General features: G+C 45.6%; 1 pseudogene; it reads right to left on the bottom strand.

Annotated features, from left to right (window-relative positions):
* Window positions 1-6,686: 6,686 nt before the first annotated feature.
* Window positions 6,687-7,771, bottom strand: LOC113902772 (annotated as a pseudogene).
* Between the last annotated feature and the right edge of the window lie 10,015 nt (window positions 7,772-17,786).

The raw sequence follows: 17,786 nt of genomic DNA, 5'->3' as shown, positions 1-17,786 counted from the left end.
TTCACCTTGATAACATCTGGCATATGTGTGTGTGTGTGTGTGCATGCACGCATGCACATGTGCGTGCATACACTCCTCATTCTTTAGAATGCTGTACCCTCAGCAGTATTCAGACTCTGGCTCAGAGAAATGTGATAGGAGCATTGCTCTTGTATGGCTCCATTACCATGGTTTCAGAATGCTGTTTATGCAGGGACCTCAGTCTCAGATTTTCTCAGGACTCACCTAGGTCTTTCTCTTCATGCCTCCTATGTGGAGATAGTGCCGTAACTTTGCATTAGTTTTACAGCCATGTGTGCTAAGTCTCTAAGTCCGACTCCTTGCTATTCTATGGACCAGAGCCCACCAGGCTCCTCTGTCCATGGGATTCTCCAGGCAAGATTTCTGGAGTGGATTGCCATGCCCTCCTCCAGGGGATCTTCCTGACCTAGGGATCCAACCCAAATCTCTTACATCTCCTGCACTGGTGGGTTCTTTACCACTAGCACCACTTCGGAAGCCCCTCAACAGCTGGGTTGCCATTTCCTCTTCCAGGGGATCTTCCCAACCCAGGAAATGAACCCAGGTCTCTTGCATTGCAGGTGGATTCTTTACCATCGGAGCCATCAGGGAAGCACTTTACAGCCATAGGAACATCCAATACCATACATGTTTAATTAACTACAGGGCAAACCAGAATATAACATATATCTCCATCCATTTTCCAATTTAGAATAGCCTCTGGAGAATCCCAGGAACGGGGGAACCTAGTGGGCTGCTGTCTATGGGGTCACACAGAGTCAGACACAACTGCAGCAACTTAGCAGCAGCAGCAGCACCAGATTCTTCAGTTCAATTCGGTTCAGTCGCTCAGTCGTGTCTGACTCTTTGCAACCCCATGAATCGCAGCACGCCAGGCCTCCCTGTCCATCACCATCTCCCGGAGTTCATTCAAACTCACGTCCATTGAGTCAGTGATGCCATCCAGCCATCTCATCCTCTGTCATCCCCTTCTCCTCCTGCCCCCAATCCCTCCCAGCATCAGACTCTTTTCCAATGAGTCAACTCTTCGCATGAGGTGGCCAAAGTACTGGAGTTTCAGCTTTAGCATCATTCCTTCCAAAGAAATCCCAGGGCTGATCTCCTTCAGAATGGACTGGTTGGATCTCCTTGCAGTCCAAGGGACTCTCAAGAGTCTTCTCCAACACCACAGTTCAAAAGCATCAATTCTTCACAGTCCAACTCTCACATCCATGCATGACCACTGGAAAAACCATAGCCTTGACTAGATGGACCTTTGTTGGCAAAGTAATGTCTCTGCTTTTGAATATGCTATCTAGGTTGGTCATAACTTTCCTTCCAAGGAGTAAGCGTCTTTTAATTTCATGGCCGCAGTCACCTTCTGCAGTGATTTTGGAGCCCCAAAAAATAAAGTCTGACACTGTTTCCACTGTTTCCCCATCTATTTCCCATGAAGTGATGGGACCAGATGCCATGATCTTCGTTTTCTGAATGTTGAGCTTTAAGCCAACTTTTTCACTCCCCACTTTCATCAAGAGGCTTTTCAGTTCCTCTTCACTTTCTGCCATAAGGGTGCTGTCATCTGCATATCTGAGGTTATTGATATTTCTCCTGGCAATCTTGATTCCAGCTTGTGTTTCTTCCAGTCCAGCGTTTCTCATGATGTAATTTGCATATAAGTTAAATATGAACAGATTCTTAGTCATCTTAAATATTAAAAAAAAAAAAAAACTTTAGGGCATAGTGGAAACAGGTGTTTACTTACAAAATTTTTTGGAATAATTACACACATTTAGAATTATATATTACAAAAATAATTTTATTTATTGCTTTATTGCTTTTTTCCATTTATTTTTAACAAAATTTATTTATTATTTATTTTCGGCTGCCCTGTCTCCACTGCTCCTGTTCTCTAGTTGTGACGAGCAGGGGCTACTCACTGTGGTGGTTTCTCTGGTTGCAGAGCATGGGGTCTGGAGCACATGGGCTTCAGTAGATTAAGCTTACAGGCTTAGTTGCCCTGAGGCATGTGAGATCTCCCCTGTGGGGAACAAACCCATATCCCCTGCATTGGTAGGCCGATTCTTAACCACTGGACCACCAGGGAAGTCCTGCCACTCATGTTTTAAGGAGCAGTTTTGTTCAAAGTCTTCACCAGTATCTCGGACATCAGTGTTCTTGTCATCTGTAGGGCCATTTTGGGGGGAATCATCTTAAGTTTTCCACACCACATTATCTTTATTTCCGTTTAAGGCATTTGAGATACATTAACGTTTGAATCTATATTTTTGCTTTCACAGAAACCTGTATCCCAAGCCACAGTAATGCATTGTGTCAGGACAGGTTTGGGTTGTTTAATTTGTCCTGGTGGTGTTTGTGCATGACTTCCACAGACAACCATTTCCTGTATTGATTTTAAAGCAAGCTTTAAGAGGCTTGTTTACAAAGACATCGGACGCCTGCAATTGTGAGGTGATACCTCCAGCAATAATTACTAAATCTGTGTCAAATTTCTTTGCCTTCCTTATTGACTGACTCTGTCAGGTGCCATCTCTAATCATCCCAAACCAGCATTGATTGAGGTCATTTCAGGTCGTTGTTTCCTCCCCAGCCAGGATTTTTGTTCGAAACAAAGAAATTGAGAGTGACTTCCCATAATATGAGAGATTTTGTAAGGACTAAAATTTAGGGCAATTCTTTTCTGAGAGTTAATTTTTAGAAATATATAATACTTTAAATTCGTACTGAATTGGTCTTATTACTAATTACCAGTCCTCTTTCATCATGATCTCCTTGTTTCTGGTTCTACACTTTGATCCAACAATCAGCAGGCTTTGAGTACAGTTGTTTTTAAATATCATTTACACACTGATGACTTTCAGTTTTATACTTCTGACATCTCCCTTGATCTCAGCTTATATATTCACCTGGCAACCTAACACTTCCAATTGATGTCTAGTAAGCATCTCCAATGTAAACCATCCAAAGCAGAATACCAAAGTACTGATTGATCCCCTCACTCCCTACTTTAGAATCTGTTTCTCCTTCGTGCGTGCATGCTCAGTCACTCACTTGTGTCCGACTCTTTGCAACTCCATGGACTGTAGCCCGCCAGGGTCCTCTGTCCGTGAAATTTTCCAGGCAACAATACTGGAGTAGATTGCCATTTCCTCCTCATTTCCAGGGGTTCTTCCTAACCCAGGGATCTAAACCCACATCTCTTGCAGTTCCTGCATTGGCAAGGCAGATTCTTTAGTGCTAAGCCACCTCACTCCTCCTTATTTCAGTTAATGACTTCACGCATTTTTCTGCTCAGGTTCAAACACTAAAAAGTTATTCTTTATTCTGTTCTTTCCCTCATCAACCCCCAGTACCGAATTCATCCCAAATTCTATTAACACTTCCTTCACAATCCACTCATTCTCATCTTCAAACCTTTTATGTGCTACTTCCTCTTTCTGTAACATGTCCCTTTGGACATGCATAGGACTCATTTCATTCAGGTCTCTGATGAAAGAGATGTTTAGATGTCCTCTTCCCAAAAGCAACCCACTGACATCTTACTTTCAGCTTTTCTGTATCCTTCTATTTCAGATTTATCTCTTGTTAAAGAACATATGAGTTTTATACTTTTTAATATGGTTTATCTTTGTATTAATTTTGACCCTTTTGACTATTTATATTTAGTGTAATTAAGAATGTATTTAAGTTTAAATCTACCATTTTACTGTGTAATTTCTATTTTCCTCTATCCTTTATTTTTTTCTGTTGAAGTTTGTGTTTTTGTGGCCTCTTTTGTCACCTCAGTAATTATACATACTTTTACTATTCCTTTAAAGGCTACCATAGAGACTACAACAAGTGTCCTTGACTTATCAAAGTCCAACATTAATGTGTATTTTTATCTTCTTCCCAATCAATGCAAGGGTCTTAGAACACTTTAGCAGTGTTTACCTCTTCCCAACCTGGTTGCGAGATTTAAATGGAGTAGGGTATGTAACGATAGGGACCAAATTTTGCTCAATCTTTCTCTTCTCTCATTGAGGGAGAAGCTTCCTATCCTGTCTTCACCCTTTGGTTCTATGAGCTGTCAATCATTGCAGCTTTTTTCCCCTGGACCAGAGCTGGAGAATGGAGCCCATTGGGCCAAGCAGAAATCTTCCTAGGAATTTTCAAATTGGAGTTAAAGGAAGAGGTGTAGCATCTTTCAGATGGGAGAGTGAGGGAGGTGTGAGGCAGGGAGTTGGTGGCGTCCAGGTGGCCCAGGAAGTCAGTGTGGAAGAATGAAGCCTAGAGAACGCTCTGGAGGCATTTCTCCTTGGTTTCTGGTTATTTCTGCAGCAGCTGTAGCTCGTGCTGTATTAAACAAACATACACATCACTTATTCTATCTTAACCAAGCTAGATTACCATAGATTTCTGACTCACGTCTAAAGTCACCTAATTCAGTGATCAGACACCCAAGGACCCTCAGATGAGGTCATTTTGCTCCTTCATCCTTTCTCTTTTCAGAGCCTTTATCACTCCAGTTTTATATCATTGTCTTCTCTGTGATTCTTACTTTCCCATCAGATCTGAGGTTGTGTGCAGAGAAATTTAGTCATTCGACTTGGTCTTCCTGGTGAGCTATCTTGGGGTTCAATTGGTGTTTGAGGATGTGTTGATTAACTCACAAGGCTCAGGCAACAACAGTTGAGCATCAGAGTCCTTGCTAAGGGAGTGAAGGTACTTAGAAAACTCCAGTATGGTTGCCAGGACTTCTGCCAACTCCCAAGGATGGCTAAATTTGGACTTCTGTGAATTTCAATGGCTAATTTCATTTCCACTCAGTTCCACCAAACCCAAGTTTCTGGAAGTGCGTCCTGAGACTCCACATATGTATCAAGCAACTGGGAGATTTTAGCATGACCAAAACCCGAGACTCTCTGGACTGAGTCTTTTATGCAACTCTGAGTTAACAGTCTTACTTCTTCAGATTTCTGAGCAGAGCATTTTGGGAAAAGTTATGACCAAAACGAGCCAGTGAGCTTAGTTTCTTATGCTAATGGTTCCAGAGGCCTCATAATTACATGACAACACGAGTGTCCCATAATTAGCGTCTGCTGTTCTGTTCCTGGGGGTCAATTGTTCTGCAACAATGGCCATGCTCAGCCCTGGACAGCCCGCATCCCGCTCAGCTGCTCCCCTCCACATTCCATTCTCATGAGAGAAGAGCCCCGAGTTCTCAGGGCTTTAACCCTCTCCTGCCAGGACCCAGGGACCAGAGCCAAGCTGGGAGGGGTTCACGATCTGCTGCTGAGCACCTGAGGGAAGTGGAAGAAAGATTCCAAGAAATGACTGAGTGTTTGGAGCAGCCAGCACTTTGCATCTAAGACTGTGTTTCTCACTCTGATCTAACGAAGCATTAACTTTGGGGATGGAGGCATAGGAATCCTCCCGGTGACTCTGATTATATTAGGATTGGGGACATATCGGCTCAATCCTTACCTCTTTCAGGCTGAAGAGTTGGCTAAGAGGGCAGGAAAACTTACCCCTGACACGTTTCGGTCATTCAGACTCCCAAAACAGGCTTTCTCCTTCTCGGTGGAATGACGAGTGACCAAGCAGCAGAGTAGTGTGGTGACAAGAACACCACTGAATCCGACCTGGAAACCTGTGTCAAATCCTGGCTATCAGCCACCAGCTATGTGACTCTAGGAAGCTTGTTTCATCTCTGAGCTGCTAATTCCTTACCTATAAAATGAGGATAAGCATGCTTGTGTGCATGCTAAGTCACTTCTGTCATGTCTGACTCTTTGGGACCCTGTGGATTGTAGCCCACCAGGCTCCTCTGTCCACGGGATTCTCCAGGCAAGACTACTAGAGTGGGTTGCCATGCCCTCCTCCAGAGGATCTTCCTGACCCAGGGATAGAACCTGCATCTCTTATGTTTCCTTGCACTGGCAGACAGGTTCTTTACCACACGTGCCACCTGGGAAGCAAGGATAAGCATACCCACCTTTATTACTTGGATATTTCTTTCCCCCTCTTCTCTCTCTCTCTCTTTTTTTTTTAAGGAAAGATCCTTTTATTGGGGTGGACATGGAGCACGCACTAGTCTATGATAAAATGACTTAAGAGAAAGATCCTGAAGGGCTGACTTCTCCCCCTTACTCAGTCTTAGAGCAAGGTCTCGGCACAGAATAGGTCCCAGTGGAACTTGAGACAGGGCCAAGTCTTTAAGGCCTGGACTGGTAGGAGGGGGCTGGGAGAAGGGCCCCCCACCTTTGCCGGCCAGCCGCAGCAGTGTTCCGGCTCTAGACACTCACAGACACGCTCCAGTTTTCCAGAGGAGAACTGGGGGGCAAGAGGAGGAAGGAGAACTGGACGGGGGTGGGGGTGGGGAGGTGAGTAACAATATATATATATTTTTTTAAGCATCTACCAACATCACACTACTGGATCTGACGTCCCCTGTAACCATCACTTGGTACATTTTACCAGCGTAAATAAAAACTCAAGGAAAATAAGTACATTGGCTTCTATGAAGTTGGAGGCGGTGTGGAAGGGGCACGGTGGGCCGCTGGAGGGGGTGGGGGTGGGGGTGAGGGTGGGGGTGGAGGTGGGGGTCGGATGGGGGTGGGGGTGGGGGTGGGGGTGGGGGTGGGAGGGCGCTACCACAAGGCAGGTGAGCGAGGAGCAGACAAGACAGGAGGCGCCTGTCGGGGAGCGTGAGCCTTAAGTGTCCTCGTACACGTCGGGCTGTCCTCCGTGCGACCTTGAGGGGGCGCGGGGTGCCGAGCTCTCGCCCCCCAGGGCCACTAGCTCCAGGTCTCTCTTCCTGGCGGCATTCTTTCTGTCCCATTGCTGATGTAGGAAGCGCAAAAGAATGTTTTTTCTGTCACGATGATCTGTTCAGACGGGTACTCCCGAGTGGGCAGGGAGACCGAGGGACGTCTGTTCGAGGCTTTGCACCCAGAGTCGGCATGAAATCTACTAAAATTGCTTTTGTTGTAGACAGGCAGTGCTTTCAGAAAATCTACCATCTTGTTTCCTCAGCTGCGGCCACCACAGCTGCCTTCTTGCCCCCAGTAACTCACCCCCTACTTTTACAATATTCTTGGCATTATGAGTTTAGCACCCAAGGTTCTGACCAATGGATGGTACTTGGGTGTCCACAAAAACCACGTGGGGAGCTTTTATAGAATGAAGACCTGACCAGTTGAGCTAGAATCCTGGCAAGGGCATGATTAACTTGGGAATAAGTGTTTGGGGAGAGCTCTGAAGGTCCTCCTGATGACACTGCTCACACCCATTCATGAGAGACTCGAAAGGACTGTGATGTGTAAAAAGTGCGTGATTTTACAGAGGTATCAGCTTAAATTGTGCACGTTGATACGTTCAAGTTAGCAGGGAGTCAGCCTGGCATGGACCTGTCTGTCTTCTTTCTAAGATTCACAGGGGTCCAAACACTTTATCTGATTCTCTTATTTAAGCTTGGATTTGTACTGCTAGCCTGGGCTACTGCCGTGAGCTCCAGACTCATGCATCCACCTACCTGCCTGCTCTCTGCACCTAGAAGTGAACAGACTTCTCCAGTGAATTTGTTCCAACAGCTCCTGATCTCCCCATGCCTGTTCCACTCTCAGTCTCAACAGTGACTCAATTCTTATACTGTCACAGGCTGAACCTTCTAGCCCTTACTACATCTTCTTCTCCTTCTACTCCACCTCCCCAAGGCTCAGCGGTATAGAATCCACCTGCAATGCAGGAGACACAGGAGATGCAGGTTTGATCCCTGGGTCAGGAAGATCCCCTGGAGGAGGAAATGGTAACCCACTCCTATATTCTTGCCTGAAAAATGTCATGGACAGAGGAGCCTGGCAGGCTACAGTCCACGGGATTGCAAGGAGTCGGACATGACTGAATGACTGAATACATGCGCGCGCACACACACACACACACACACACACTCAGGGTACGGTATCTTTACCATCTTCATGGCTGCCCATCCTAAGCCACCATTACCTCTCTCCTCAATAATCACTCTAGCACCTAAACGATCTTGCTTCTTTCACCCTTGACTTGCTCCAGTCAAATGTCACCTTAACAAGAGTCCTTTCTGCCTCAAACGCAAGCCCCTCACTCCATCCCATTTCCTATTTTTTTGCTTTTCTTTTTAGCATTTATACTAGCTCTGATAATTTTGTTTATTTTCTTATTGTCTGTTCTTTCCTAGAATGTAAGTCCCAAGAAGGTATGAGTGTTTGTCTGTTTTATCAAACATGCTGGGTTCCCAGTGTTAAAAACAACACCAAGTGCGTGACAGGCACTCTGTACATGTTTGTTGAATGAATGAATGAATTGCCCACAACAACTACATATTACTGCCTTCATTTTACTATCCAGGAAACAGAGGTTCAGAAGGTGTTACTTTCCCCAAGGCCACACTATAAACAGAGTATGAATAGATTTTTGAACCCAGGACTGATGAGTTTAGAAATCATTCTTCTGCATGTAGAGGAGGGGCCACTTTTGCAATCTACCATAATTTCCTTCTAAATGTAGCTCCTGCAATGGCATTTCAAATCGAGATTACTATTCTCATAGATGAACGTGGAAGCTTAACTCAAAGACAAAGCTCTCTGCTCTGAGCCAAGATAACCCTGTAAGGCAACCATGGTCAGTACTGACATGATAAGGAAATCTACCCTACGTGGCTCTTTTGCTCAGTGTTTCCCACTGGAGAGGAATCATAAAGAGAAAAATACTCAAACCATGGGAAGCCCGTTTGTAAAAAGATTTTATTTTATTTTTTTAAGACATGTAATGTCAGTAGTTGCAGTGCCCAGGCTTCACTGCCTCGCGGCAAGTGGGATCTTAGTTCCCTGACCAGGGATCAAACCCTGTGTTCCTGAATTGGAAGACAGATTCTTAACCACTGGATCCCAGGGAAATCCCAGCACAAAGATATCTATCACTTAAGTACTCATTTATTTAGGAGAATCCTTGAGAATTCTAAGTCTGAGCTGCAGGGCCCATTTGAGAAGTCTGGGAGCCGAGAAGGAGTGAGCAAAAGATTCTATGAAGGAGCCATTTGGGAGGTAGGAGGAAAAGAAGGGGCATGTGATGTTCTGGGAGTCAAAGCAGAACAGTGCATCAAGGTGGGTTCCTGGAAACAAGATCAGAAAATGGTTTAATATGGAGAGAATAACGAAAGAACGAGAAAGAGAAAATAATGAATCTCCACTCAAGGATATAAAATAGAACTTTAATCAATAAAATAATAAGTACATGATAGGGCTTCCTATCCTGAATAGGAAGTGTTGGTATAGAAAGGATTTACATTCTTCTTAGATTAGTCTTTATTTTAAAAAATTAAAAAAAAAAAATTTGGCCACATCACATGGCATGCAGGATCTTAGTCCGCCGTCAGGGGTTAGATCGTACCCCCTGCAGCGGAAGCTCAGAGGCTTAACCACAGGACCACCAGGGAAATCCTCTTAGATTAGTCTTTAATTCAAGGTAATCCCGATAAAAACATCTCCCTCAAATTGATGGGACTTTAACAGTTATTATGAATCTTGACCATTAGGTTTGAAAGAATAGAATAGCCTTTCCTGAAAAGGAAGCAAGAGTGGGACTCGCCCATTCATAAAACATGTTGCCAGTTAAAGAGATGGGGTGATGAACTGAAGAGGGCCCAGAATGAAAATATAGACTCAAAGGTCCATGGCTATTGTCAAATAATGAAGTGAGTATTTCACATTTGGGGAAGAAATGATGAATTATTTATTAAATTCTATCTAAAATGGCTCACCCTTGGGATACAAATTTAAGTTAAAAACTATCGTCAGGTCTTACTCCAAAATAAACTTCAGAGATAAATCAAGGATGAAAAGAGGGGGGAAAAAGCAATCCTTAAATCCATACAGCATAAAAAAATTCAAGAGAACATTTTCATGATCTTTTAGAAAAACTAAAGGAAAAGATTGACAGATTTAATTGCAAGAAAACAGATTTCTCTTTTAGTTTGCTATTGTTTTTTAGAGGACATTTCTATAGAGCAAAAGAAGGCTTGAAGCTAAAAGACAAACACTAATGTGGAAGAAAAACTTTAAAACATCTATGAGAGAAGGGGTTAATAGCATTAAGATTAATCTTGAGGTTAAAGTTGAGGGTTAAATAAATGCTTAGGTTGACTGCCTTAGACTGCATTGGCCCTTCCTCCAGTAGGTTTCCACCTCATCTTCCAGGTGGGTAGGCTGGGCCATGGGGAGGTTGCTAAGTACCAGGAGCTGAAAGAACCCCACTCTTCCACCCAGAGGCCCCCCTGGATCCTCCTGTTCCCTCCCCACAAAAGGGGTGGCCATGGGGACCAGGAGGAGTCATCCAAGTCCTCTTTCCCTGAGGCTGATCCCAGGGAAATTGAGGCCATCCTGGGCATCCACCCTGGAGGGTGAGCGGCTAGAACTGGTGGGTAGGGGGTAAGGGGTGTGCAGCCTGAGGGTAGATGGGGGGAGATGTGGAGGTTGTGAGCAACATCAGGAAGGGGATTGGAAGAGAAGAAGATCTGGGGATGAGAGCCATAGGTGGGTAGGATTTGAGGTCAGAGGGGAGTGTCATAGGCCCCAGAAATGTCATTTTTGCACACCCCAATCCTCCAGTTTGCAGTGAGTTCCCTTTGCTAAAGGGGAGGTACACTCACGTCCTTGTTTTCAGGAAATGATGTGATGTATGAAAGCCCGTCTTGGGACATTAATTACCTAATTGCTTTATTCATTCAAAGATGAGTTGTTGATCATTTGCTCTGATCCACACGGTGCTGGGTGCTGGTAATACTCCCCATGCCTTTGTTGACACATTTTAAGGCAATGTGAGAACACAGGTTTAAAATGAAAAACCACGAATAACAGATTTCTCAGCAACTATAAGTCGCTGCCTTCTAGGGGAGTGAGAGGGGGTCAGAGAAAAAACAGGGTTTGGGTTTCCATCCTGTTTCCTAAACCTGCTGTGTGCCAGGACTGGGGGAGACACTGAGATAAAGGGCTCATGAATCTCCATTGCTTATTAATTTCATGGAGGCGCAAACACAGGGTCACACAGTGTCCACAGTGAAACAATCTTTGAACTGACACAGCCAGTTTCAAAGCAGCTGAGATGGGTTGCCTTTTTGGCATTTGATTTTTGGTGCTAGGCCAAAAAAAAAAAAAAAAAAAAGAGGGTGGGGGATCTTATCATAAATACTGCTATCTAATCCTCTGTCACTTTGTAAGGGTCCCTTTGAATTTTTGATGGAAAAGATGTTTGTGTCCGGGTCCAGTTTCAGGACAAAGGGATATTAACGAACACAGAGCTCAGTTGATAGTGTTTAAAAACAAGTTCAAAGATCCTATATTTTGTAACCGAGTTGCTGAGCAATAATGGAAGAATTCCTGACCCAGCAGGGAGAGCCTGGCCAAGCCCTGCCCACAGAGGCTGACAATAAAGGCTCCTCCTCCCAGCTGTCAGTAAAAGCAAATACTCAGTCTTGATGGCCACAGGCTGCTCTCTCCAAGCTCAGGCAGAAGAGAGTGATGCACTGGGCTGTTTTTCTGAAATGACACAAAAATCTCAGTCGTGCTCTGGGGGATTGATTTAGAGGTCGGGGACTAGGTGGGTCAGCACAAGACTGGGAAACAGATGCCCCGGGTTCTAGTTCTGGCTTCTGACTTTGGCCAAGGTCTTCTCTGAGGCCCTGTTTCCTCATCTGTCTAAAAGGGGTCATGAGCTGGTGAGTTCTATTTCCCAAGACTCCATGAGGATCCAGCGTGAGTCCATCCCCACCCCCACAAAACTCACCTGCATGGTCCAGTTAGAATCTCAAGCAAGGCTGAGAGCTCAATCTAAGGCTCACTTGGTGGCTGCTCTTGTCCTTGGCCATGACCGCACCTCTGTACCCACCTTCTTCACATCCCTGTCACCTCCTGTGTCCATGAACCAAACATCAGGGGCACCCCTTCCATTGTTCTGAAAAGGCGTCTTTCCAGGTGTCGACTACATTTCCCAGCCTGCCTTGCATCCAGGGTGAGCTGTGGACCAGTTCTCATCCAGAGAACGGGAGCGGAAGTGATGGGTCACTTCCTGATTGGGGTTTGTATGAAGTAGCTGGAACTTCTCCCTTCTCCTGGCCTTTATCTGCCTGCTCAATGCAAAGGGCTCCAAGGCCCTTGGGGTATGATAGAGCCTGAGAGAGAGGAAGCATGGATCCCTGAATCACCACATGGAGGAAAGCTGTCAATCAAAGAGTAACAGTGAGGTTAAACCACTGATATTGGGGTGTTTTTTGTTACAGCAGCTAACATCACCCTAAAAGAGACACTGTCTCTGTGTACTTGTTTCCTCTGGCACACCTTCCCTTCCAAACCTCTCAGGCATTCACAGGTAACATTCAGAATATTGGGGTCATTGATTTTATCAATTCAGCCATTAATTGAACAAATATTTATAGCTCATTTTCCATGTATGAGAAACGGGGCTGGGCGCCTGGAACACAAAGCAGATTCCACCCCATCCTTCCTGGAGGAGCTCATGGTCTAGTTACTGGCCTGAGGCTTCACCCTCCCATCTCAGGAGCCAGTTCACAGCCTAATCTTCTGGTCCTGGACTTCACCTTCTCTCTGAAGGCCAGCCTACCCTCACTGCTGAGGACACACCCTAGAGACAGTCTCTCCCACTCCCCCGTATTAAATTAAAACCTGGCGGGCCTCACTATACCATCCTCAGCCTTCTCATAGTTCCTCTAGCCCAATCCCATGGAGACCTCAAAAACCAGAACCTCCACCCCTTTGCATACTCCGTCCCCTCCTGCCTTCTCTTCTCTTAACGAGGATTGACTTGGAGATTGAGAGTTTTCACTGTTCCTTTGCAAATACCTTCACCCTGTGTGTGGAAGGCTAGAAAATTTGGGTGGACTGGAGTGTGCATGTTCCTGGCAACCCAAGCAGGCCCTAATGATCCTGGGGAAACTGCTAATTTATCCTGATTCTTGCCTGGCCTTCCTTTGGACTTTTCACCACCTCCCCTCAACAAACGCTGCCTGGAGCTTGGACTGAGGAAACTGTTGCCCACCCCTGGGAATGGGCATCTGAGTAATTTATGTTTTTTCAAACTTACTTTACTGCCTTTTTAAGTAGAGGGATTTGGACGTGGCCACCGGGCTTAGCCAACAGAATGCAGGCTGGATTTCAACTCTACTTGCCTCCTTTACCCAGTACACAACATGTACAACTGTTCATGGTTGCCCTGGCTTTGAGTTCCTAAGCCTGGCTCATAGGGTCCTCCCTCTGGCTTTGTCTCTCCAGCATTATCCAGGCCTCCCTGCCACGCTCTGTACTCTCTACCTATTGCCAGCTTCACAGGGCTATTACATATCATGAACTACTAATACTTCACCACTCTGCCTTTTTGCTTTTGCTGTTTTATCTGAACAAAGCATTGTTCTTTGCTCAGCCAGCTCTGGTCATTCCTTTGTTTGGGAGTGTCCTCGGCCTGGAAGTCTTTCTGTACTCCTTGCATCCTCCCTTCTTGCTTCCTGCAGCCAGGGTCACTCCCGCATTGGGCTCTCGCTGTCCTCCACTGCAGTGTCTGCACACACAACTGTCTGAACGCAGCCCTTGTTGGGCAGGGACCACGTCTGTCACCCGGATAGCCTGCTCCAGCCCTGGACCTGCCAACAGAGGACAGCAGGAACGGAACTAAATGAGGAAGATGACTTTGACCTCAAGGAGGGTTTGGTACACTGAAATGAATCCGTACTGAGAGATTCGCTCATTCTTGATCCACTGGTTCAACAAATACTTTCAGAGTACACCTTGCATGCCAGGCACTGTGCTGGTACACGGTGAATAAGACAGTTCTGGCTCTGTTGGAGACTGAAGTCCTAGCTTCTATTAATACATACATCGCTGGATCAGAAAGAGGAATGTGAAAGGTGATGCTGATGGGAGCAGTGATAGAGAGCATGAAAAATGCTGTAAGAGCCTCAACTGAGCCTAACCTGCAGGCAGAAGGCTCTGGCAGCAGACGGAGGGCCATGGGTGTAGCCTGGGTCTGGGGCTGTTCTCTACCCACCAGTGACCTTGAAGAGCCTAGGCCTGGAAGTCAGGATGCTGGGTTCCTAGCCTTGCTCTCACACGACCATTTCAGTCATCTCCCTAGGTACTGCCCAGCCCTACTTCCTCCCCGGGGTTTCAGCTTTCCAAGGCTGAGTGGCACACTTGAGCCCCAGATCTGGTCAGAATATGTGAGGGGTGGTCCCCTGTCCTTAGCACAAGCCCCTTGCTCTTGGGAACAGAGATCATTGCAGATCCAAGGGTGGCCAACACTCTTTTCTGGGCCAGAGCCAGGCCGCTTGCTAAAATTTGAAGAACCCATTTGCTCACCCACTGCTGCTGGAGTTGCCATTTAATAACCAAGTTTAGGAGATTCAATTAAGATTGGGAACCACATCCCTCTTCCAGGGAGGCCTCACAATTGGTATTTTTTCTTTGCAAGAGCATGAGTGGGGCCCTTTGCAGGGGTTTTTATACAGCGAGCAGCACAGAGAGAAAAAGGGGGAAAAAAACAACTTTGGCTCAAAGATGCCAATAAAAGGGGATTTCTTTTCCCGGTCTCCCCATGGAAGGTTGTCAACAGTGCAGGCATAATCGGGCCGGCGGCTGCCCTGCTCAGAGAGGGGGACGTGCGCTCCTTTGTTACGATGGGCTGAATAGGATGTCCCTGCACCCAGACCTGGCCTCCCGGCTAACAAAGGGCCCCTTTGTCACCCCGGGCAAAGAGTGCTGCTGAGGTTGCCACAGCAACTCAGGGACAGAGACTTAACGTGCAAGTGACATTTCAGATGGGAAGCGGGCATTCAAAAATTCAAATTTCTTTATGTATAGTGGCTTCCTTCTCTGGATATTTTAAAGGAACCATATGGCAAACAAAAGAAAAATAAATAAGCCAATGATAAACAAATAGCCAAGGAAACGAACATCACTGCAAGTCGCAAAGCAAGCGGGTTCGTCCTCCCTTGATGGGTAAAAAGGCTTGTCGACAGCATCACTGGGGCCCCTGAGCGAGCTGTGTGTTCTCCTTATCCAAAAGGCAATCGGACACCAGTAAAGAAAGTTTGAAAGCAAAATCATCTAGAATTCTACCTGCTGGATTCAGGACACTTTTTCTCTCTCTCTCTGCATTCCTTAGACAGTCCTGTATGATCCCCTGCATGCCAGATGAAGACCTGGGGTGGGGGATGCAAAGATAAGACAGATTCTTTCACTCCAAGGTGGATGGTATGGCAGGGTTCCCAAGTACCATGCTCTCCTTGTAACTCCAAATGGACTTTAGTTGGAACCGAAGACAGTTGCTCATCAGAGGGAGTAGCCAGTGCTGCTTGGGGAAGGGGAGCAGCAGCATAGAGGAGGGGAACCTGAGAAGGGATTTGCTGCCAACCCAGCATTGGCACTTAGTCGCTATTTCCTGGATGAAATGAGGGAGGAAGGGAGGGAAGGAAGGAAGAGTGGGAGGCAGGGCTCTCTCTCCATTCTTTTAAAGGGGAAAGCATCGTAAATACCAGGATGCAGGCAAAGCGGCAGGCAAACAAAAAAGCTCTTTAAACAATTGCCACCACAATATACCAAGATCTTTTCCTTCACCGCTTTTTCATAACAGTTTAGTAAACAATACTGGAGGAATATTACAGCCAACACCCGTATGCCCACCACCTGAATTTGGCTATTGACATTTTACATTTTCTGGCTTTATTACATATTTATCCATCTAGCCATTTCTCCACTCATCCATCAATCTTTATTTTTTGGACACATTTCAAATGCTGGCATGGTTTAACTCCCCTAGAATATATCAGTATGTGTGTAATTAATAAAAGTCTGATATTTGTTTACCTTTTTTTCTCTTGATTTGAAATTTACGTGCAATGAAACATGCAAATCTTTTTTTTTTTTTTTAACAAACTTCTATTGAGAGTCTGTTACATTTTTTTTGCTTTGTTTAGTTAGCATCTAATCCAATAACTGGTGCATGCTAAGTCACTTCAGTCGTTTCCGACTCTGTGCGACCCCATAGACGGCAGCCCACCAGGCTCCCCCGTCCCTGGGATTCTCCAGGCAAGAACACTGGAGTGGGTTGCCATTTCCTTCTCCAACGCATGAAAGTGAAAAGTGAAAGTGAAGTTGCTCAGTGGTATCCGACTCTTAGCGACCCCATGGACTGCAGCCTAACAGGCTCCTCCATCCATGGGGTTTTCCAGGCAAGAGTACTGGAATGGGGTGCCATTGCCTTCTCCAACTGGTGCATACTGGTTGTTTAACAAAGGTAGTTTTTTTTTATTTTATTCATTTTTATTTTTGGCTCTGCTGGGTCTTCGTTGCTGCATGGGCTTTTCGTTAGTTGCAAAGAGCGGGGCTACTCTCTAGTTGCAGTGCGAGGGATTCTCGTTGCAGTGGCTTCTCTTGCTGCCGAGCATAGGCTCTACGGCACTCAGGCGTCAGCAGTTGCAGCTCCTAGGCTCTAGACTGCAGGCTCAATAGGCGTAGCACACGGGCTTGGTCGCTCTGCAGCAGGTGGGATCTTCCCGGATCAGGGATCAAGCCAGTGGCTCCTGCATTGGCAGACGGTTTCTTTACCACTGAGCCATCAGGGAAGCTCTGTACAAATCTTAAATGTACATTCTCTGAGTTTTGACAACTGCATATGCCTGTGTAACCCGAGATACAGAACATCAGGATCACTCCAGAAAGTTCCCTCATGCTCTTTCCTAGTCTATCGTTAACACACACGTGTGTGCATGCACGCACACACAGACACACACACCACCACCACCACCATTTTGTTATTTGTTTTTCACTTACCACTGTAGGAAAATAATTTTTCACATTGCTTACTAGCCTTCATGGTAATTTGTGCTTTTCACTGATTCCATTCTTTAGTCTCCTAAGGTCTGCTCTGTCCCAGGCATTGGAGACACGACCCCATATGAGATGGTGCATGAGGGTTCTGGAACTAAGTTGCTTGGATGTGAATCTCAGGTCCAGAGTTCTTTAGGGCAAGTCACCTAACCTTTCTGAGCTTCACTTTCTTGACCTGTAAGCTGGGAAGGCTGACAATGACAACTTCACAGGTGGTTGAGAGAATTAGGTGAATAATACACGTCAGACACTTAGTACATAGTAAGTGCTCAGTGGAGTTCTTCAGAGTCCATAGCTGAGTGGTTGCTGTCAGTATTCCAGGACCGAGAAACTCTTCTTATTTCTCACTGCCATAGCCAGATTTCTCTCTGTCCAATTTCAGCGACTCTAAGCCCTACTTTTCTGAACATCTTTGGACCAGGAAATTTAGGCTTCTCCCAAGTAGTTTCTTGAGACCCCCAAGGAAAAGAACTGGAAGAGAGTGATCAGAGAGTTGTACATCTTTTATTTTAATGTACTTGTTCTGATATTTCTTCTAAGGCTGGGCCTATTTACAAACCATCAGCAATTGGGGAGTGGCTGTCACTCTAAGGGGCTTTGTCAAATATCTTCTTCAACATGAGAAGTACCAATAAACTCTATATTTATTCTCGTTTGCCCAAGCCTGTATATCACTAAGGCTACTACAGGTGATGGAGAATATAGACCAGAGGGGTGTCTGGGCCCAAAGTGGAGTCTTATCCTTAGAAGAGGGAAATATTAGCAGATATTCTTAAGCTGAGTCAACTGAAGATGGGCCCACGGGTAGAACCAAGAGATACCCAATTTCTGTACTTGCCTAACTCCTAAATATCC

This window comes from Bos indicus x Bos taurus, chromosome 13, assembly GCF_003369695.1.
Source record: "Bos indicus x Bos taurus breed Angus x Brahman F1 hybrid chromosome 13, Bos_hybrid_MaternalHap_v2.0, whole genome shotgun sequence".
NCBI lineage: Eukaryota > Metazoa > Chordata > Mammalia > Artiodactyla > Bovidae > Bos > Bos indicus x Bos taurus.
The sequence above is the reverse complement of the archived record's forward strand: the minus strand, read 5'-3'. Positions and strand labels throughout refer to the sequence as shown.